This window comes from Bombus vancouverensis, chromosome 18 (genome assembly GCF_051014615.1).
Source record: "Bombus vancouverensis nearcticus chromosome 18, iyBomVanc1_principal, whole genome shotgun sequence".
Lineage (NCBI taxonomy): Eukaryota > Metazoa > Arthropoda > Insecta > Hymenoptera > Apidae > Bombus > Bombus vancouverensis.
The window spans coordinates 86,533-110,655 of NC_134928.1; positions in this window are offsets into that span (position 1 = coordinate 86,533).

Consider the following 24,123-nt stretch of genomic DNA (forward strand, 5'->3'; position numbering starts at 1 on the left):
TGTTTCGACGCTTAAATGGTTGTGCATTGCATTAGCACTGTGAAATGGAGTTCAACGAGCGCTTAAACTTCGAAACATCTCCAACGGGAAGGAAATGACGGCTATTTTTCGTCAATATAAACGGAATCTTCGCGATTTGCGAGATATTTTGCTTATCTCGACGCTTAAATGGTAGCGCATTGCATTAGCACTGTGAAATGGAGTTCAACGAGCGCTTAAACGTCGAAATATCTTCAACGGGAAGGAAATGACGGCTATTTTTCGTCAAAATACACGAAATCTTCGCGATTTGCGCGATTTTTTGCTTGTTTCGACGCTTAAATGGTTGTGCATTGCATTTGCACTGTGAAATGGAGTTCAAAGAGCGCTTAAACGTCGAAATATCTCCAACGGGAAGGAAATGACGGCTATTTTTCGTCAAAATGATCGAAATCATCGCGATTTGTGAGATATTTTGCTTGTTTCGACGCTTAAATGGTTGTGCATTGCATTAGCACTGCGAAAATTAGTTCAACGAGCGCTTAAACGTAAAAATATCTCCAACGGGAAGGAAATGACGGCTATTTTTCGTCAAAATGATCGAAATCATCGCGATTTGTGAGATATTTTGCTTGTTTCGACGCTTAAATGGTTGTGCGTTGCGTTAGCACTGTGAAATGGAGTTCAACGAGCGCTTAAACGTCGAAATATCTCCAACGGGAAGGAAATGACGGCTCATTTTCGTCAAAATAAACGAAATCTTCGCGATTTGCGAGATATTTTGCTTGTTTCGACGCTCAAATGTTTGTGCATTGCATTAGCACTGTGAAAAGGAGTTCAACGAGCGCTTAAACGTCCAAATATCTCCAATGGGAAGGAAATGACGGCTATTTTTCGTCAAAATGATCGAAATCATCGCGATTTGTGAGATATTTTGCTTGTTTCGACGCTTAAATGGTTGTGCGTTGCGTTAGCACTGTGAAATGGAGTTCAACGAGCGCTTAAACGTCGAAATATCTCCAACGGGAAGGAAATGACGGCTCATTTTCGTCAAAATAAACGAAATCATCGCGATTTGTGAGATATTTTGCTTGTTTCGACGCTTAAATGGTTGTGCGTCGCGTTAGCACTGTGAAATGGAGTTCAACGAGAGCTTAAACGTCGAAATATCTCCAACGGGAAGGAAATGACGGCTATTTTTCGTCAAAATAAACGAAATCTTTGCGATTTGCGAGATTTTTTGCTTGTTTCGACGCTTAAATGGTAGGGCATTGCATTAGCACTGTGAAATGGAGTTAACGAGCGCTTAAACGTCGAAATATCTCCAACGGGAAGGAAATGACGGCTATTTTTCGTCAAAATACACGAAATCTTTGCGATTTGCGAGATATTTTGCTTGTTTCGACGCCTAAATGTTTGTGCATTGCATTAGCACTGTGAAATGGAGTTCAACGAGCGCTTAAACGTCGAAATATCTCCAACGGGAAGGAAATGACGGCTATTTTTCGTCAAAATAAACGAAATCTTTGCGATTTGCGAGATATTTTGCTTGTTTCGACGCCTAAATGTTTGTGCATTGCATTAGCACTGTGAAAAGGAGTTCAACGAGCGCTTAAACGTACAAATATCTCCAATGGGAAGGAAATGACGGCTATTTTTCGTCAAAATGATCGAAATCATCGCGATTTGTGAGATATTTTGCTTGTTTCGACGCTTAAATGGTTGTGCATTGCATTAGCACTGCGAAAAGGAGTTCAACGAGCGCTTAAACGTCCAAATATCTCCAACGGGAAGGAAATGACGGCTATTTTTCGTCAAAATGATCGAAATCTTCGCGATTTGTGAGATATTTTGCTTGTTTCGACGCTTAAATGCTTGTGCGTTGCGTTAGCACTGTGAAATGGAGTTCAACGAGCGCTTAAACGTCGAAATATATCCAACGGGAAGGAAATGACGGCTATTTTTCGTCAAAATAAACGAAATCTTTGCGATTTGCGAGATATTTTGCTTGTTTCGACGCTTAAATGGTTGTGCATTGCATTAGCACTGTGAAAAGAAGTTCAACGAGCGCTTAAACGTCCAAATATCTCCAATGGGAAGGAAATGACGGCTATTTTTCATCAAAATCGACGAAATCTTCGCGATTTGCGAGATGTTTTGCCTGTTTCGACGCTTAAATGGTAGTGCATTGCATTAGCACTGTGAAATGGAGTTCAACGAGCGCTTAAACGTCGAAATATCTCCAACGGGAAGGAAATGACGGCTATTTTTCGTCAAAATACACGAAATCTTCGCGATTTGCGAGATATTTTGCTTATCTCGACGCTTAAATGGTAGCGCATTGCATTAGCACTGTGAAATGGAGTTCAACGAGCGCTTAAACGTCGAAATATCTTCAACGGGAAGGAAATGACGGCTATTTTTCGTCAAAATACACGAAATCTTCGCGATTTGCGCTATTTTTTGCTTGTTTCGACGCTTAAATGGTTGTGCATTGCATTTGCACTGTGAAATGGAGTTCAAAGAGCGCTTAAACGTCGAAATATCTCCAACGGGAAGGAAATGACGGCTATTTTTCGTCAAAATGATCGAAATCATCGCGATTTGTGAGATATTTTGCTTGTTTCGACGCTTAAATGGTTGTGGATTGCATTAGCACTGCGAAAATTAGTTCAACGAGCGCTTAAACGTCCAAATATCTCCAACGGGAAGGAAATGACGGCTATTTTTCGTCAAAATGATCGAAATCATCGCGATTTGTGAGATATTTTGCTTGTTTCGACGCTTAAATGGTTGTGCGTTGCGTTAGCACTGTGAAATGGAGTTCAACGAGCGCTTAAACGTCGAAATATCTCGAACGGGAAGGAAATGACGGCTCATTTTCGTCAAAATAAACGAAATCTTCGCGATTTGCGAGATATTTTGCTTGTTTCGACGCTCAAATGGTTGTGCATTTCATTAGCACTGTGAAATGGAGTTCAACGAGAGCTTAAACGTCGAAATATCTCCAACGGGAAGGAAATGACGGCTATTTTTCGTCAAAATAAACGAAATCTTTGCGATTTGCGAGATTTTTTGCTTGTTTCGACGCTAAAATGGTATTGCATTGCATTAGCACTGTGAAATGGAGTTCAACGAGCGCTTAAACGTCGAAATATCTCCAACGGGAAGGAAATGACGGCTATTTTTCGTCAAAATACACGAAATCTTCGCGATTTGCGAGATTTTTTGCTTGTTTCGACGCTTAAATGGTAGTGCATTGCATTAGCACTGTGAAATGGAGCTCAACGAGCGCTTAAACGTCCAAATATCTCCAACGGGAAGGAAATGACGGCTATTTTTCGTCAAAATACACGAAATCTTCGCGATTTGCGAGATTTTTTGCTTGTTTCGACGCTTAAATGGTTGTGCATTGCATTAGCACTGTGAAATGGAGTTCAAAGAGCGCTTAAACGTCGAAATATCTCCAACGGGAAGAAATGACGGCTATTTTTCGACAAAATAAACGAAATCTTTGCGATTTGTGAGATATTTTGCTTGTTTCCACGCTTAAATGGTTGTGCATTGCATTAGCACTGCGAAAAGGAGTTCAACGAGCGCTTAAACGTCCAAATATCTCCAACGGGAAGGAAATGACGGCTATTTTTCGTCAAAATGATCGAAATCTTCGCGATTTGTGAGATATTTTGCTTGTTTCGACGCTTAAATGGTTGTGCGTTGCGTTAGCACTGTGAAATGGAGTTCAACGAGCGCTTAAACGTCGAAATAAATCCAACGGGAAGGAAATGACGGCTATTTTTCGTCAAAATAAACGAAATCTTTGCGATTTGCGAGATATTTTGCTTGTTTCGACGCTTAAATGGTTGTGCATTGCATTAGCACTGTGAAAAGAAGTTCAACGAGCGCTTGAACGTCCAAATATCTCCAATGGGAAGGAAATGACGGCTATTTTTCATCAAAATCGACGAAATCTTCGCGATTTGCGAGATGTTTTGCCTGTTTCGACGCTTAAATGGTTGTGCATTGCATTAGCACTGTGAAATGGAGTTCAACGAGCGCTTAAACGTCGAAATATCTTCAACGGGAAGGAAATGACGGCTATTTTTCGTCAAAATACACGAAATCTTCGCGATTTGCGCGATTTTTTGCTTGTTTCGACGCTTAAATGGTTGTGCATTGCATTTGCACTGTGAAATGGAGTTCAAAGAGCGCTTAAACGTCGAAATATCTCCAACGGGAAGGAAATGACGGCTATTTTTCGTCAAAATGATCGAAATCATCGCGATTTGTGAGATATTTTGCTTGTTTCGACGCTTAAATGGTTGTGCATTGCATTAGCACTGCGAAAATTAGTTCAACGAGCGCTTAAACGTAAAAATATCTCCAACGGGAAGGAAATGACGGCTATTTTTCGTCAAAATGATCGAAATCATCGCGATTTGTGAGATATTTTGCTTGTTTCGACGCTTAAATGGTTGTGCGTTGCGTTAGCACTGTGAAATGGAGTTCAACGAGCGCTTAAACGTCGAAATATCTCCAACGGGAAGGAAATGACGGCTCATTTTCGTCAAAATAAACGAAATCTTCGCGATTTGCGAGATATTTTGCTTGTTTCGACGCTCAAATGGTTGTGCATTGCATTAGCACTGTGAAATGGAGTTCAACGAGCGCTTAAACGTCGAAATATCTCCAACGGGAAGGAAATGACGGCTATTTTTCGTCAAAATAAACGAAATCTTTGCGATTTGCGAGATATTTTGCTTCTTTCGACGCCTAAATGTTTGTGCATTGCATTAGCACTGTGAAAAGGAGTTCAACGAGCGCTTAAACGTCCAAATATCTCCAATGGGAAGGAAATGACGGCTATTTTTCATCAAAATCGACGAAATCTTCGAGATTTGCGAGATGTTTTGCCTGTTTCGATTCTTAAATGGTTGTGCATTGCATTAGCACTGTGAAATGGAGTTCAACGAGCGCTTAAACGTCGAAATATCTCCAACGGGAAGGAAATGACGGCTATTTTTCGTCAAAATACACGAAATCTTCGCGATTTGCGAGATTTTTTGCTTGTTTCGACGCTTAAATGGTTGTGCATTGCATTTGCACTGTGAAATGGAGTTCAAAGAGCGCTTAAACGTCGAAATATCTCCAACGGGAAGGAAATGACGGCTATTTTTCGTCAAAATGATCGAAATCATCGCGATTTGTGAGATATTTTGCTTGTTTCGACGCTTAAATGGTTGTGCATTGCATTAGCACTGCGAAAATTAGTTCAACGAGCGCTTAAACGTCCAAATATCTCCAACGGGAAGGAAATGACGGCTATTTTTCGTCAAAATGATCGAAATCATCGCGATTTGTGAGATATTTTGCTTGTTTCGACGCTTAAATGGTTGTGCGTTGCGTTAGCACTGTGAAATGGAGTTCAACGAGCGCTTAAACGTCGAAATATCTCGAACGGGAAGGAAATGACGGCTCATTTTCGTCAAAATAAACGAAATCTTCGCGATTTGCGAGATATTTTGCTTGTTTCGACGCTCAAATTGTTGTGCATTTCATTAGCACTGTGAAATGGAGTTCAACGAGAGCTTAAACGTCGAAATATCTCCAACGGGAAGGAAATGACGGCTATTTTTCGTCAAAATAAACGAAATCTTTGCGATTTGCGAGATTTTTTGCTTGTTTCGACGCTAAAATGGTATTGCATTGCATTAGCACTGTGAAATGGAGTTCAACGAGCGCTTAAACGTAGAAATATCTCCAACGGGAAGGAAATGACGGCTATTTTTCGTCAAAATACACGAAATCTTCGCGATTGCGAGATTTTTTGCTTGTTTCGACGCTTAAATGGTAGTGCATTGCATTAGCACTGTGAAATGGAGCTCAAGCCAGCGCTTAAACGTCCCAAATATCTCCAACGGGAAGGAAATGACGGCTATTTTTCGTCAAAATACACGAAATCTTCGCGATTTGCGAGATTTTTTGCTTGTTTCGACGCTTAAATGGTTGTGCATTGCATTAGCACTGTGAAATGGAGTTCAAAGAGCGCTTAAACGTCGAAATATCTCCAACGGGAAGAAATGACGGCTATTTTTCGACAAAATAAACGAAATCTTTGCGATTGTGAGATATTTTGCTTGTTTCCACGCTTAAATGGTTGTGCATTGCATTAGCACTGCGAAAAGGAGTTCAACGAGCGCTTAAACGTCCAAATATCTCCAACGGGAAGAAATGACGGCTATTTTTCGTCAAAATGATCGAAATCTTCGCGATTTGTGAGATATGTTTGCTTGTTCGACCTTAAATGGTTGTGGCGTTGCGTTAGCACTGTGAAATGGAGTTCAACGAGCGCTTAAACGTCGAAATAAATCCAACGGGAAGGAAATGACGGCTATTTTTCGTCAAAATAAACGAAATCTTTGCGATTTGCGAGATATTTGCTTGTTTCGACGCTTAAATGGTTGTGCATTGCATTAGCACTGTGAAAAGAAGTTCAACGAGCGCTTGAACGTCCAAATATCTCCAATGGGAAGGAAATGACGGCTATTTTTCATCAAAATCGACGAAATCTTCGCGATTTGCGAGATGTTTTGCCTGTTTCGACGCTTAAATGGTTGTGCATTGCATTAGCACTGTGAAATGGAGTTCAACGAGCGCTTAAACTTCGAAACATCTCCAACGGGAAGGAAATGACGGCTATTTTTCGTCAATATAAACGGAATCTCGCGATTTGCGAGATATTTTGCTTATCTCGACGCTTAAATGGTAGCGCATTGCATTAGCACTGTGAAATGGAGTTCAACGAGCGCTTAAACGTCGAAATATCTTCAACGGGAAGGAAATGACGGCTATTTTTCGTCAAAATACACGAAATCTTCGCGATTTGCGCGATTTTTTGCTTGTGTTGACGCTTAAATGGTTGTGCATTTGCATTTGCACTGTGAAATGGAGTTCAACGAGCGCTTAAACGTCGAAATATCTCCAACGGGAAGGAAATGACGGCTATTTTTCGTCAAAATAAACGAAATCTTTGCGATTTGCGAGATATTTTGCTTGTTTCGACGCCTAAATGTTTGTGCATTGCATTAGCACTGTGAAAAGGAGTTCAACGAGCGCTTAAACGTCGAAATATCTCCAACGGGAAGGAAATGACGGCTCATTTTCGTCAAAATAAACGAAATCATCGCGATTTGTGAGATATTTTGCTTGTTTCGACGCTTAAATGGTTGTGCATTGCATTAGCACCTGCGAAAATTAGTTCAACGAGCGCTTAAACGTCCAAATATCTCCAACGGGAAGGAAATGACGGCTATTTTTCGTCAAAATGATCGAAATCATCGCGATTTGTGAGATATTTTGCTTGTTTCGACGCTTAAATGGTTGTGCGTTGCGTTAGCACTGTGAAATGGAGTTCAACGAGCGCTTAAACGTGAAATATCTCCAACGGGAAGGAAATGACGGCTCATTTTCGTCAAAATAAACGAAATCTTCGCGATTTGCGAGATATTTTGCTTGTTTCGACGCTCAAATGGTTGTGCATTGCATTAGCACTGTGAAATGGAGTTCAACGAGCGCTTAAACGTCGAAATATCTCCAACGGGGAGGAAATGACGGCTATTTTTCGTCAAAATAAACGAAATCTTTGCGATTTGCGAGATATTTTGCTTGTTTCGACGCCTAAATGTTTGTGCATTGCAATTAGCACTGTGAAAAGGAGTTCAACGAGCGCTTAAACGTCCAAATATCTCCAATGGGAAGGAAATGACGGCTATTTTTCATCAAAATCGACGAAATCTTCGAGATTTGCGAGATGTTTTGCCTGTTTCGACGCTTAAATGGTTGTGCATTGCATTAGCACTGTGAAATGGAGTTCAACGAGCGCTTAAACGACGAAATATCTCCAACGGGAAGGAAATGACGGCTATTTTTGTCAAAATACACGAAATCTTCGCGATTTGCGAGATTTTTGCTTGTTTCGACGCTTAAATGGTTGTGCATTGCATTAGCACTGTGAAATGGAGTTCAAAGAGCGCTTAAACGTCGAAATATCTCCAACGGGAAGGAAATGACGGCTATTTTTCGACAAAATAAACGAAATCTTTGCGATTTGTGAGATATTTTGCTTGTTTCGACGCTTAAATGGTTGTGCGTTGCGTTAGCACTGTGAAATGGAGTTAAACGAGCGCTTAACGTCGAAATATCTCCAACGGGAAGGAAATGACGGCTATTTTTCGTCAAAATAAACGAAATCTTCGCGATTTGCGAGATATTTTGCTTGTTTCGACGCTTAAATGGTTGTGCATTGGATTAGCACTGCGAAAAGGAGTTCAACGAGCGCGTAAACGTCGAAATATCTCCAACGGGAAGGGAAATGACGGCTATTTTTCGTCAAAATAAACGAAATCTTTGCGATTTGCGAGATATTTTGCTTGTTTCGACGCCTAAATGTTTGTGCATTGCATTAGCACTGTGAAAAGGAGTTCAACGAGCGCTTAAACGTCCAAATATCTCCAATGGGAAGGAAATGACGGCTATTTTCATCAAAATCGACGAAATCTTCGAGATTTGCGAGATGTTTTGCCTGTTTCGACGCTTAAATGGTTGTGCATTGCATTAGCACTGTGAAATGGAGTTCAACGTGCGCTTAAACGTCGAAATATCTCCAACGGAAGGAAATGACGGCTATTTTTGTCAAAATACACGAAATCTTCGCGATTTGCGAGATTTTTTGCTTGTTTCGACGCTTAAATGGTTGTGCATTGCATTAGCACTGTGAATGGAGTTCAAAGAGCGCTTAAACGTCGAAATATCTCCAACGGGAAGGAAATGACGGCTATTTTTCGACAAAATAAACGAAATCTTTGCGATTTGTGAGATATTTTGCTTGTTTCGACGCTTAAATGGTTGTGCGTTGCGTTAGCACTGTGAAATGGAGTTAAACGAGCGCTTAAACTTCGAAACATCTCCAACGGGAAGGAAATGACGGCTATTTTTCGTCAATATAAACGAAATCTTCGCGATTTGCGAGCTATTTTGCTTATTTCGACGCTTAAATGGTATCGCATTGCATTTAGCACTGTGAATGGAGTTCAACGAGCGCTTAAACGTCGAAATATCTCCAACGGGAAGGAAATGGCGGCTATTTTTCGTCAAAATACACGAAATCTTCGCGATTTGCGAGATTTTTGCTTGTTTCGACGCTTAAATGGTTGTGCATTGCATTAGCACTGTGAAATGGAGTTCAAAGAGCGCTTAAACGTCGAAATATCTCCAACGGGAAGGAAATGACGGCTATTTTTCGTCAAAATAAACGAAATCTTTGCGATCTGTGAGATATTTTGCTTGTTTCGACGCTTAAATGGTTGTGCGTTGGGTTAACACTGTGAAATGGCGTTCAACGAGCGCTTAAACGTCGAAATATCTCCAACGGAAGGAAATGACGGCTATTTTCGTCAAAACAAACGAAATCTTCGCGATTTGCGAGATATTTTGCTTGTTTTGACGCTTAAATGGTTGTGCATTGCATTAGCACTTTGAAATGGAGTTCAACGAGCGCTTATACTTCGAAATATCTCCAACGGGAAAGGAAATGACGGCTATTTTTCGTCAAAATAAAACGAAATCTTCGCGATTTGCGAGATATTTTGCTTGGTTTCGACGCTTATATGGTTGTCCATTGCATTAGCACTTTGAAATGGAGTTCAACGAGCGCTTAAACGTCGAAATATCTCCAACGGGAAGGAAATAACGGCTATTTTTCGTCAAAATAAACGAAATCTTCGCGATTTGCGAGATATTTTGCTTGTTTCGACGCTTAAATGGTTGTCCATTGCATTAGCACTTTGAAATGGAGTTCAACGAGCGCTTAAACGTCGAAATATCTCCAACGGGAAGGAAATAACGGCTATTTTTCGTCAAAATGATCGAAATCTTCGCGATTTGTGAGATATTTTGCTTGTTTCGACGCTTAAATGGTTGTGCGTTGCGTTAGCACTGTGAAATGGAGTTAAACGAGCGCTTAAACGTCGAAATATCTCCAACGGGAAGGAAATGACGGCTATTTTTCGTCAAAATAAACGAAATCTTCGCGATTTGCGAGATATTTTGCTTGTTTCGACGCTTAAATGGTTGTGCATTGGATTAGCACTGCGAAAGGAGTTCAACGAGCGCTTAAAACGTCGAAATATCTCCAACGGGAAGGAAATGACGGCTATTTTTCGTCAAAATAAACGAAATCTTTGCGATTTGCGAGATATTTTGCTTGTTTCGACGCCTAAATGTTTGTGCATTGCATTAGCACTGTGAAAAGGAGTTCAACGAGCGCTTAAACGTCCAAATATCTCCAATGGGAAGGAAATGACGGCTATTTTTCATCAAAATCGACGAAATCTTCGAGATTTGCGAGATGTTTTGCCTGTTTCGACGCTTAAATGGTTGTGCATTGCATTAGCACTGTGAAATGGAGTTCAACGAGCGCTTAAACGTCGAAATATCTCCAACGGGAAGGAAATGACGGCTATTTTTGTCAAAATACACGAAATCTTCGCGATTTGCGAGATTTTTTGCTTGTTTCGACGCTTAAATGGTTGTGCATTGCATTAGCACTGTGAAATGGAGTTCAAAGAGCGCTTAAACGTCGAAATATCTCCAACGGGAAGGAAATGACGGCTATTTTTCGACAAAATAAACGAAATCTTTGCGATTTGTGAGATATTTTGCTTGTTTCGACGCTTAAATGGTTGTGCGTTGCGTTAGCACTGTGAAATGGAGTTAAACGAGCGCTTAAACTTCGAAACATCTCCAACGGGAAGGAAATGACGGCTATTTTTCGTCAATATAAACGAAATCTTCGCGATTTGCGAGCTATTTTGCTTATTTCGACGCTTAAATGGTATCGCATTGCATTAGCACTGTGAAATGGAGTTCAACGAGCGCTTAAACGTCGAAATATCTCCAACGGGAAGGAAATGGCGGCTATTTTTCGTCAAAATACACGAAATCTTCGCGATTTGCGAGATTTTTTGCTTGTTTCGACGCTTAAATGGTTGTGCATTGCATTAGCACTGTGAAATGGAGTTCAAAGAGCGCTTAAACGTCGAAATATCTCCAACGGGAAGGAAATGACGGCTATTTTTCGTCAAAATAAACGAAATCTTTGCGATCTGTGAGATATTTTGCTTGTTTCGACGCTTAAATGGTTGTGCGTTGGGTTAACACTGTGAAATGGCGTTCAACGAGCGCTTAAACGTCGAAATATCTCCAACGGGAAGGAAATGACGGCTATTTTTCGTCAAAACAAACGAAATCTTCGCGATTTGCGAGATATTTTGCTTGTTTTGACGCTTAAATGGTTGTGCATTGCATTAGCACTTTGAAATGGAGTTCAACGAGCGCTTATACTTCGAAATATCTCCAACGGGAAGGAAATGACGGCTATTTTTCGTCAAAATAAACGAAATCTTCGCGATTTGCGAGATATTTTGCTTGTTTCGACGCTTATATGGTTGTCCATTGCATTAGCACTTTGAAATGGAGTTCAACGAGCGCTTAAACGTCGAAATATCTCCAACGGGAAGGAAATAACGGCTATTTTTCGTCAAAATAAACGAAATCTTCGCGATTTGCGAGATATTTTGCTTGTTTCGACGCTTAAATGGTTGTCCATTGCATTAGCACTTTGAAATGGAGTTCAACGAGCGCTTAAACGTCGAAATATCTCCAACGGGAAGGAAATAACGGCTATTTTTCGTCAAAATGATCGAAATCTTCGCGATTTGTGAGATATTTTGCTTGTTTCGACGCTTAAATGGTTGTGCGTTGCGTTAGCACTGTGAAATGGAGTTCAACGAGCGCTTAAACGTCGAAATATCTCCAACGGGAAGGAAATGACGCCTATTTTTCGTCAAAATAAACGAAATCATCGCGATTTGCGAGATATTTTGCTTGTTTCGACGCTTAAATGGTTGTGCATTGCATTAGCACTGTGAAATGGAGTTCAACGAGCGCTTAAACGTCGAAATATCTCCAACGGGAAGGAAATGACGGCTCATTTTCGTCAAAATAAACGAAATCTTCGCGATTTGCGAGATATTTTGCTTGTTTCGACGCTTAAATGGTTGTGCATTGCATTAGCACTGTGAAATGGAGTTCAACGAGCGCTTAAACCTCGAAATATCTCCAACGGGAAGGAAATGACGGCTCATTTTCGTCAAAATAAACGAAATCTTCGCGATTTGCGAGATATTTTGCTTGTTTCAACGCTTAAATGGCTGTGCATTGCATTAGCACTGTGAAATTGAGTTCAAGGAGCGCTTAAACGTCCAAATATCTCCAACGGTAAGGAAATGACGGCTATTTTTCATCAAAATCGACGAAATCTTCGCGATTTGCGAGATATTTCCCTTGTTTCGACGCTTAAATGGTTGTGCATTGCATTAGCACTGTGAAATGGAGTTCAACGAGCGCTTAAACGTCGAAACATCTCCAACCGGGAGGAAATGCTGGCTATTTTTCGTCAATATAAACGAAATCTTCGCGATTTGCGAGATATTTTGCTTGTTTCGACGCTTAAATGGTAGTGCATTGCATTAGCACTGTGAAATGGAGTTCAACGAGCGCTTAAACGTCGAAATATCTCCAACGGGAAGGAAGTGACGGCTATTTTTCATCAAAATAAACGAAATCTTCGCGATTTGCGAGATTTTTTGCTTGTTTCGACGCTTAAATGGTTGTGCATTGCATTAGCACTGTGAAATGGAGTTCAAAGAGCGCTTAAACGTCGAAATAGCTCCAACGGGAAGGAAATGGCGGCTATTTTTCGTCAAAATAAACGAAACCTTTGCGATTTGTGAGATATTTTGCTTGTTTCGACGCTCAAATGGTTGTGCATTGCATTAGCACTGTGAAATGGAGCTCAACGAGCGCTTATACGTCGAAATATCTCCAACGGGAAGGAAATAACGGCTATTTTTCGTCAAAATAAACGAAATCTTCGCGATTTGCGAGATATTTTGCTTGTTTCGACGCTTAAATGGTTGTCCATTGCATTAGCACTTTGAAATGGAGTTCAACGAGCGCTTAAACGTCGAAATATCTCCAACGGGAAGGAAATAACGGCTATTTTTCGTCAAAATGATCGAAATCTTCGCGATTTGTGAGATATTTTGCTTGTTTCGACGCTTAAATGGTTGTGCGTTGCGTTAGCACTGTGAAATGGAGTTCAACGAGCGCTTAAACGTCGAAATATCTCCAACGGGAAGGAAATGACGCCTATTTTTCGTCAAAATAAACGAAATCATCGCGATTTGCGAGATATTTTGCTTGTTTCGACGCTTAAATGGTTGTGCATTGCATTAGCACTGTGAAATGGAGTTCAACGAGCGCTTAAACGTCGAAATATCTCCAAAGGGGAGGAAATGACGGCTCATTTTCGTCAAAATAAACGAAATCTTCGCGATTTGCGAGATATTTTGCTTGTTTCGACGCTTAAATGGTTGTGCATTGCATTAGCACTGTGAAATGGAGTTCAACGAGCGCTTAAACCTCGAAATATCTCCAACGGGAAGGAAATGACGGCTCATTTTCGTCAAAATAAACGAAATCTTCGCGATTTGCGAGATATTTTGCTTGTTTCAACGCTTAAATGGTTGTGCATTGCATTAGCACTGTGAAATTGAGTTCAAGGAGCGCTTAAACGTCCAAATATCTCCAACGGTAAGGAAATGACGGCTCATTTTCGTCAAAATAAACGAAATCTTCGCGATTTGCGAGATATTTTGCTTGTTTCAACGCTTAAATGGTTGTGCATTGCATTAGCACTGTGAAATTGAGTTCAAGGAGCGCTTAAACGTCCAAATATCTCCAACGGTAAGGAAATGACGGCTATTTTTCATCAAAATCGACGAAATCTTCGCGATTTGCGAGATATTTCCCTTGTTTCGACGCTTAAATGGTTGTGCATTGCATTAGCACTGTGAAATGGAGCTCAACGAGCGCTTATACGTCGAAATATCTCCAACGGGAAGGAAATGACGGCTATTTTTCGCCAAAATAAACGAAATCTTCGCGATTTGCGAGATATTTTGCTTGTTTCGACCCTTAAATGGTTGTGCATTGCCTTAGCACTGCGAAAAGGAGTTCAACGAGCGCTTAAACGTCGAAATATATCCAACGGGTAGGAAGTGACGGCTATTTTTCGTCTAAATAAACGAAATCTTTGCGATTTGCGAGATATTTTGCTTGTTTCGACGCCTAAATGTTTGTGCATTGCATTAGCACTGTGAAAAGGAGTTCAACGAGCGCTTAAACGTCCAAATATCTCCAATGGGAAGGAAATGACGGCTATTTTTCATCAAAATCGACGAAATCTTCGAGATTTGCGAGATGTTTTGCCTGTTTCGACGCTTAAATGGTTGTGCATTGCATTTGCACTGTGAAATGGAGTTCAACGAGCGCTTAAACGTCGAAATATCTTCAACGGGAAGGAAATGACGGCTATTTTTCGTCAAAATACACGAAATCTTCGCGATTTGCGCGATTTTTTGCTTGTTTCGACGCTTAAATGGTTGTGCATTGCATTTGCACTGTGAAATGGAGTTCAAAGAGCGCTTAAACGTCGAAATATCTCCAACGGGAAGGAAATGACGGCTATTTTTCGTCAAAATGATCGAAATCATCGCGATTTGTGAGATATTTTGCTTGTTTCGACGCTTAAATGGTTGTGCATTGCATTAGCACTGTGAAATGGAGTTCAACGAGCGCTTAAACTTCGAAACATCTCCAACGGGAAGGAAATGACGGCTATTTTTCGTCAATATAAACGGAATCTTCGCGATTTGCGAGATATTTTGCTTATCTCGACGCTTAAATGGTAGCGCATTGCATTAGCACTGTGAAATGGAGTTCAACGAGCGCTTAAACGTCGAAATATCTTCAACGGAAGGAAATGACGGCTATTTTTCGTCAAAATACACGAAATCTTCGCGATTTGCGCGTTTTTTGCTTGTTTCGACGCTTAAATGGTTGTGCATTGCATTTGCACTGTGAAATGGAGTTCAAAGAGCGCTTAAACGTCGAAATATCTCCAACGGAAGGAAATGACGGCTATTTTTCGTCAAAATGATCGAAATCATCGCGATTTGTGAGATATTTTGCTTGTTTCGACGCTTAAATGGTTGTGCATTGCATTAGCACTGCGAAAATTAGTTCAACGAGCGCTTAAACGTAAAAATATCTCCAACGGGAAGGAAATGACGGCTATTTTTCGTCAAAATGATCGAAATCATCGCGATTTGTGAGATATTTTGCTTGTTTCGACGCTTAAATGGTTGTGCGTTGCGTTAGCACTGTGAAATGGAGTTCAACGAGCGCTTAAACGTCGAAATATCTCCAACGGGAAGGAAATGACGGCTCATTTTCGTCAAAATAAACGAAATCTTCGCGATTTGCGAGATATTTTGCTTGTTTCGACGCTCAAATGGTTGTGCATTGCATTAGCACTGTGAAATGGAGTTCAACGAGCGCTTAAACGTCGAAATATCTCCAACGGGAAGGAAATGACGGCTATTTTCGTCAAAATAAACGAAATCTTTGCGATTTGCGAGATATTTTGCTTCTTTCGACGCCTAAATGTTTGTGCATTGCATTAGCACTGTGAAAAGGAGTTCAACGAGCGCTTAAACGTCCAAATATCTCCAATGGGAAGGAAATGACGGCTATTTTTCATCAAAATCGACGAAATCTTCGAGATTTGCGAGATGTTTTGCTGTTTCGATTCTTAAATGGTTGTGCATTGCATTAGCACTGTGGAAATGGAGTTCAACGAGCGCTTAAACGTCGAAATATCTCCAACGGGAAGGAAATGACGGCTATTTTTCGTCAAAATACACGAAATCTTCGCGATTTGCGAGATTTTTTGCTTGTTTCGACGCTTAAATGGTTGTGCATTGCATTTGCACTGTGAAATGGAGTTCAAAGAGCGGCTTAAACGTCGAAATATCTCCAACGGGAAGGAAATGACGGCTATTTTTCGTCAAAATGATCGAAATCATCGCGATTTGTGAGATATTTTGCTTGTTTCGACGCTTAAAATGGTTGTGCATTGCATTAGCACTGCGAAAATTAGTTCAACGAGCGCTTAAACGTCCAAATATCTCCAACGTGAAGGAAATGACGGCTATTTTTCGTCAAAATGATCGAAATCATCGCGATTTGTGAGATATTTTGCTTGTTTCGACGCTTAAATGGTTGTGCGTTGCGTTAGCACTGTGAAATGGAGTTCAACGAGCGCTTAAACAGTCGAAATATCTCGAACGGGAAGGAAATGACGGCTCATTTTCGTCAAATAAACGAAATCTTCGCGATTTGCGAGATATTTTGCTTGTTTCGACGCTCAAATGGTTGTGCATTTCATTAGCACTGTGAAATGGAGTTCAACGAGAGCTTAAACGTCGAAATATCTCCAACGGGAAGGAAATGACGGCTATTTTTCGTCAAAATAACGAAATCTTTGCGATTTGCGAGATTTTTTGCTTGTTTCGACGCTAAAATGGTATTGCATTGCATTAGCACTGTGAAATGGAGTTCAACGAGCGCTTAAACGTCGAAATATCTCCAACGGGAAGGAAATGACGGCTATTTTTCGTCAAAATACACGAAATCTTCGCGATTTGCGAGATTTTTTGCTTGTTTCGACGCTTAAATGGTAGTGCATTGCATTAGCACTGTGAAATGGAGCTCAACGAGCGCTTAAACGTCCAAATATCTCCAACGGGAAGGAAATGACGGCTATTTTTCGTCAAAATACACGAAATCTTCGCGATTTGCGAGATTTTTTGCTTGTTTCGACGCTTAAATGGTTGTGCATTGCATTAGCACTGTGAAATGGAGTACAAAGAGCGCTTAAACGTCGAAATATCTCCAACGGGAAGAAATGACGCTATTTTTCGACAAAATAAACGAAATCTTTGCGATTTGTGAGATATTTTGCTTGTTTCCACGCTTAAATGGTTGTGCATTGCATTAGCACTGCGAAAAGGAGTTCAACGAGCGCTTAAACGTCCAAATATCTCCAACGGGAAGGAAATGACGGCTATTTTTCGTCAAAATGATCGAAATCTTCGCGATTTGTGAGATATTTTGCTTGTTTCGACGCTTAAATGGTTGTGCGTTGCGTTAGCACTGTGAAATGGAGTTCAACGAGCGCTTAAACGTCGAAATAAATCCAACGGGAAGGAAATGACGGCTATTTTTCGTCAAAATAAACGAAATCTTTGCGATTTGCGAGATATTTTGCTTGTTTCGACGCTTAAATGGTTGTGCATTGCATTAGCACTGTGAAAAGAAGTTCAACGAGCGCTTGAACGTCCAAATATCTCCAATGGGAAGGAAATGACGGCTATTTTTCATCAAAATCGACGAAATCTTCGCGATTTGCGAGATGTTTTGCCTGTTTCGACGCTTAAATGGTTGTGCATTGCATTAGCACTGTGAAATGGAGTTCAACGAGCGCTTAAACTTCGAAACATCTCCAACGGGAAGGAAATGACGGCTATTTTTCGTCAATATAAACGGAATCTTCGCGATTTGCGAGATATTTTGCTTATCTCGACGCTTAAATGGTAGCGCATTGCATTAGCACTGTGAAATGGAGTTCAACGAGCGCTTAAACGTCGAAATATCTTCAACGGGAAGGAAATGACGGCTATTTTTCGTCAAAATACACGAAATCTTCGCGATTTGCGCGATTTTTTGCTTGTTTCGACGCTTAAATGGTTGTGCATTGCATTTGCACTGTGAAATGGAGTTCAAAGAGCGCTTAAACGTCGAAATATCTCCAACGGGAAGGAAATGACGGCTATTTTTCGTCAAAATGATCGAAATCATCGCGATTTGTGAGATATTTTGCTTGTTTCGACGCTTAAATGGTTGTGCATTGCATTAGCACTGCGAAAATTAGTTCAACGAGCGCTTAAACGTCCAAATATCTCCAACGGGAAGGAAATGACGGCTATTTTTCGTCAAAATGATCGAAATCATCGCGATTTGTGAGATATTTTGCTTGTTTCGACGCTTAAATGGTTGTGCGTTGCGTTAGCACTGTGAAATGGAGTTCAACGAGCGCTTAAACGTCGAAATATCTCCAACGGGAAGGAAATGACGGCTCATTTTCGTCAAAATAAACGAAATCTTCGCGATTTGCGAGATATTTTGCTTGTTTCGACGCTCAAATGGTTGTGCATTGCATTAGCACTGTGAAATGGAGTTCAACGAGCGCTTAAACGTCGAAATATCTCCAACGGGAAGGAAATGACGGCTATTTTTCGTCAAAATAAACGAAATCTTTGCGATTTGCGAGATATTTTGCTTGTTTCGACGCCTAAATGTTTGTGCATTGCATTAGCACTGTGAAAAGGAGTTCAACGAGCGCTTAAACGTCCAAATATCTCCAATGGGAAGGAAATGACGGCTATTTTTCATCAAAATCGACGAAATCTTCGAGATTTGCGAGATGTTTTGCCTGTTTCGACGCTTAAATGGTTGTGCATTGCATTAGCACTGTGAAATGGAGTTCAACGAGCGCTTAAACGTCGAAATATCTCCAACGGGAAGGAAATGACGGCTATTTTTGTCAAAATACACGAAATCTTCGCGATTTGCGAGATTTTTTGCTTGTTTCGACGCTTAAATGGTTGTGCATTGCATTAGCACTGTGAAATGGAGTTCAAAGAGCGCTTAAACGTCGAAATATCTCCAACGGGAAGGAAATGACGGCTATTTTTCGACAAAATAAACGAAATCTTTGCGATTTGTGAGATATTTTGCTTGTTTCGACGCTTAAATGGTTGTGCGTTGCGTTAGCACTGTGAAATGGAGTTAAACGAGCGCTTAAACGTCGAAATATCTCCAACGGGAAGGAAATGACGGCTATTTTTCGTCAAAATAAACGAAATCTTCGCGATTTGCGAGATATTTTGCTTGTTTCGACGCTTAAATGGTTGTGCATTGGATTAGCACTGCGAAAAGGAGTTCAACGAGCGCGTAAACGTCGAAATATCTCCAACGGGAAGGAAATGACGGCTATTTTTCGTCAAAATAAACGAAATCTTTGCGATTTGCGAGATATTTTGCTTGTTTCGACGCCTAAATGTTTGTGCATTGCATTAGCACTGTGAAAAGGAGTTCAACGAGCGCTTAAACGTCCAAATATCTCCAATGGGAAGGAAATGACGGCTATTTTTCATCAAAATCGACGAAATCTTCGAGATTTGCGAGATGTTTTGCCTGTTTCGACGCTTAAATGGTTGTGCATTGCATTAGCACTGTGAAATGGAGTTCAACGAGCGCTTAAACGTCGAAATATCTCCAACGGGAAGGAAATGACGGCTATTTTGTCAAAATACACGAAATCTTCGCGATTTGCGAGATTTTTTGCTTGTTTCGACGCTTAAATGGTTGTGCATTGCATTAGCACTGTGAAATGGAGTTCAAAGAGCGCTTAAACGTCGAAATATCTCCAACGGGAAGGAAATGACGGCTATTTTTCGACAAAATAAACGAAATCTTTGCGATTTGTGAGATATTTTGCTTGTTTCGACGCTTAAATGGTTGTGCGTTGCGTTAGCACTGTGAAATGGAGTTAAACGAGCGCTTAAACTTCGAAACATCTCCAACGGGAAGGAAATGACGGCTATTTTTCGTCAATATAAACGAAATCTTCGCGATTTGCGAGCTATTTTGCTTATTTCGACGCTTAAATGGTATCGCATTGCATTAGCACTGTGAAATGGAGTTCAACGAGCGCTTAAACGTCGAAATATCTCCAACGGGAAGGAAATGGCGGCTATTTTCGTCAAAATACACGAAATCTTCGCGATTTGCGAGATTTTTTGCTTGTTTCGACGCTTAAATGGTTGTGCATTGCATTAGCACTGTGAAATGGAGTTCAAAGAGCGCTTAAACGTCGAAATATCTCCAACGGGAAGGAAATGACGGCTATTTTTCGTCAAAATAAACGAAATCTTTGCGATCTGTGAGATATTTTGCTTGTTTCGACGCTTAAATGGTTGTGCGTTGGGTTAACACTGTGAAATGGCGTTCAACGAGCGCTTAAACGTCGAAATATCTCCAACGGGAAGGAAATGACGGCTATTTTTCGTCAAAACAAACGAAATCTTCGCGATTTGCGAGATTTTTTGCTTGTTTCGACGCTTAAATGGTTGTGCATTGCATTAGCACTGTGAAATGGAGTTCAAAGAGCGCTTAAACGTCGAAATATCTCCAACGGGAAGGAAATGACGGCTATTTTTCGTCAAAATAAACGAAATCTTTGCGATCTGTGAGATATTTTGCTTGTTTCGACGCTTAAATGGTTGTGCGTTGGGTTAACACTGTGAAATGGCGTTCAACGAGCGCTTAAACGTCGAAATATCTCCAACGGGAAGAAATGACGGCTATTTTTCGACAAAATAAACGAAATCTTTGCGATTTGTGAGATATTTTGCTTGTTTCCACGCTTAAATGGTTGTGCATTGCATTAGCACTGCGAAAAGGAGTTCAACGAGCGCTTAAACGTCCAAATATCTCCAACGGGAAGGAAATGACGGCTATTTTTCGTCAAAATGATCGAAATCTTCGCGATTTGTGAGATATTTTGCTTGTTTCGACGCTTAAATGGTTGTGCGTTGCGTTAGCACTGTGAAATGGAGTTCAACGAGCGCTTAAACGTCGAAATAAATCCAACGGGAAGGAAATGACGGCTATTTTTCGTCAAAATAAACGAAATCTTTGCGATTTGCGAGATATTTTGCTTGTTTCGACGCTTAAATGGTTGTGCATTGCATTAGCACTGTGAAAAGAAGTTCAACGAGCGCTTGAACGTCCAAATATCTCCAATGGGAAGGAAATGACGGCTATTTTTCATCAAAATCGACGAATCTTCGCGATTTGCGAGATGTTTTGCCTGTTTCGACGCTTAAATGGTTGTGCATTGCATTAGCACTGTGAAATGGAGTTCAACGAGCGCTTAAACTTCGAAACATCTCCAACGGAAGGAAATGACGGCTATTTTTCGTCAATATAAACGGAATCTTCGCGATTTGCGAGATATTTTGCTTATCTCGACGCTTAAATGGTAGCGCATTGCATTAGCACTGTGAAATGGAGTTCAACGAGCGCTTAAACGTCGAAATATCTTCAACGGGAAGGAAATGACGGCTATTTTTCGTCAAAATACACGAAATCTTCGCGATTTGCGCGATTTTTTGCTTGTTTCGACGCTTAAATGGTTGTGCATTGCATTTGCACTGTGAAATGGAGTTCAAAGAGCGCTTAAACGTCGAAATATCTCCAACGGGAAGGAAATGACGGCTATTTTTCGTCAAAATGATCGAAATCATCGCGATTTGTGAGATATTTTGCTTGTTTCGACGCTTAAATGGTTGTGCATTGCATTAGCACTGCGAAAATTAGTTCAACGAGCGCTTAAACGTCCAAATATCTCCAACGGGAAGGAAATGACGGCTATTTTTCGTCAAAATGATCGAAATCATCGCGATTTGTGAGATATTTTGCTTGTTTCGACGCTTAAATGGTTGTGCGTTGCGTTAGCACTGTGAAATGGAGTTCAACGAGCGCTTAAACGTCGAAATATCTCCAACGGGAAGGAAATGACGGCTCATTTTCGTCAAAATAAACGAAATCTTCGCGATTTGCGAGATATTTTGCTTGTTTCGACGCTCAAATGGTTGTGCATTGCATTAGCACTGTGAAATGGAGTTCAACGAGCGCTTAAACGTCGAAATATCTCCAACGGGAAGGAAATGACGGCTATTTTTCGTCAAAATAAACGAAATCTTTGCGATTTGCGAGATATTTTGCTTGTTTCGACGCCTAAATGTTTGTGCATTGCATTAGCACTGTGAAAAGGAGTTCAACGAGCGCTTAAACGTCCAAATATCTCCAATGGGAAGGAAATGACGGCTATTTTTCATCAAAATCGACGAAATCTTCGAGATTTGCGAGATGTTTTGCCTGTTTCGACGCTTAAATGGTTGTGCATTGCATTAGCACTGTGAAATGGAGTTCAACGAGCGCTTAAACGTCGAAATATCTCCAACGGGAAGGAAATGACGGCTATTTTTGTCAAAATACACGAAATCTTCGCGATTTGCGAGATTTTTTGCTTGTTTCGACGCTTAAATGGTTGTGCATTGCATTAGCACTGTGAAATGGAGTTCAAAGAGCGCTTAAACGTCGAAATATCTCCAACGGGAAGGAAATGACGGCTATTTTTCGACAAAATAAACGAAATCTTTGCGATTTGTGAGATATTTTGCTTGTTTCGACGCTTAAATGGTTGTGCGTTGCGTTAGCACTGTGAAATGGAGTTAAACGAGCGCTTAAACGTCGAAATATCTCCAACGGGAAGGAAATGACGGCTATTTTTCGTCAAAATAAACGAAATCTTCGCGATTTGCGAGATATTTTGCTTGTTTCGACGCTTAAATGGTTGTGCATTGGATTAGCACTGCGAAAAGGAGTTCAACGAGCGCGTAAACGTCGAAATATCTCCAACGGGAAGGAAATGACGGCTATTTTTCGTCAAAATAAACGAAATCTTTGCGATTTGCGAGATATTTTGCTTGTTTCGACGCCTAAATGTTTGTGCATTGCATTAGCACTGTGAAAAGGAGTTCAACGAGCGCTTAAACGTCCAAATATCTCCAATGGGAAGGAAATGACGGCTATTTTTCATCAAAATCGACGAAATCTTCGAGATTTGCGAGATGTTTTGCCTGTTTCGACGCTTAAATGGTTGTGCATTGCATTAGCACTGTGAAATGGAGTTCAACGAGCGCTTAAACGTCGAAATATCTCCAACGGGAAGGAAATGACGGCTATTTTTGTCAAAATACACGAAATCTTCGCGATTTGCGAGATTTTTTGCTTGTTTCGACGCTTAAATGGTTGTGCATTGCATTAGCACTGTGAAATGGAGTTCAAAGAGCGCTTAAACGTCGAAATATCTCCAACGGGAAGGAAATGACGGCTATTTTTCGACAAAATAAACGAAATCTTTGCGATTTGTGAGATATTTTGCTTGTTTCGACGCTTAAATGGTTGTGCGTTGCGTTAGCACTGTGAAATGGAGTTAAACGAGCGCTTAAACTTCGAAACATCTCCAACGGGAAGGAAATGACGGCTATTTTTCGTCAATATAAACGAAATCTTCGCGATTTGCGAGCTATTTTGCTTATTTCGACGCTTAAATGGTATCGCATTGCATTAGCACTGTGAAATGGAGTTCAACGAGCGCTTAAACGTCGAAATATCTCCAACGGGAAGGAAATGGCGGCTATTTTTCGTCAAAATACACGAAATCTTCGCGATTTGCGAGATTTTTTGCTTGTTTCGACGCTTAAATGGTTGTGCATTGCATTAGCACTGTGAAATGGAGTTCAAAGAGCGCTTAAACGTCGAAATATCTCCAACGGGAAGGAAATGACGGCTATTTTTCGTCAAAATAAACGAAATCTTTGCGATCTGTGAGATATTTTGCTTGTTTCGACGCTTAAATGGTTGTGCGTTGGGTTAACACTGTGAAATGGCGTTCAACGAGCGCTTAAACGTCGAAATATCTCCAACGGGAAGGAAATGACGGCTATTTTTCGTCAAAACAAACGAAATCTTCGCGATTTGCGAGATATTTTGCTTGTTTTGACGCTTAAATGGTTGTGCATTGCATTAGCACTTTGAAATGGAGTTCAACGAGCGCTTATACTTCGAAATATCTCCAACGGGAAGGAAATGACGGCTATTTTTCGTCAAAATAAACGAAATCTTCGCGATTTGCGAGATATTTTGCTTGTTTCGACGCTTATATGGTTGTCCATTGCATTAGCACTTTGAAATGGAGTTCAACGAGCGCTTAAACGTCGAAATATCTCCAACGGGAAGGAAATAACGGCTATTTTTCGTCAAAATAAACGAAATCTTCGCGATTTGCGAGATATTTTGCTTGTTTCGACGCTTAAATGGTTGTTCATTGCATTAGCACTTTGAAATGGAGTTCAACGAGCGCTTAAACGTCGAAATATCTCCAACGGGAAGGAAATAACGGCTATTTTTCGTCAAAATGATCGAAAT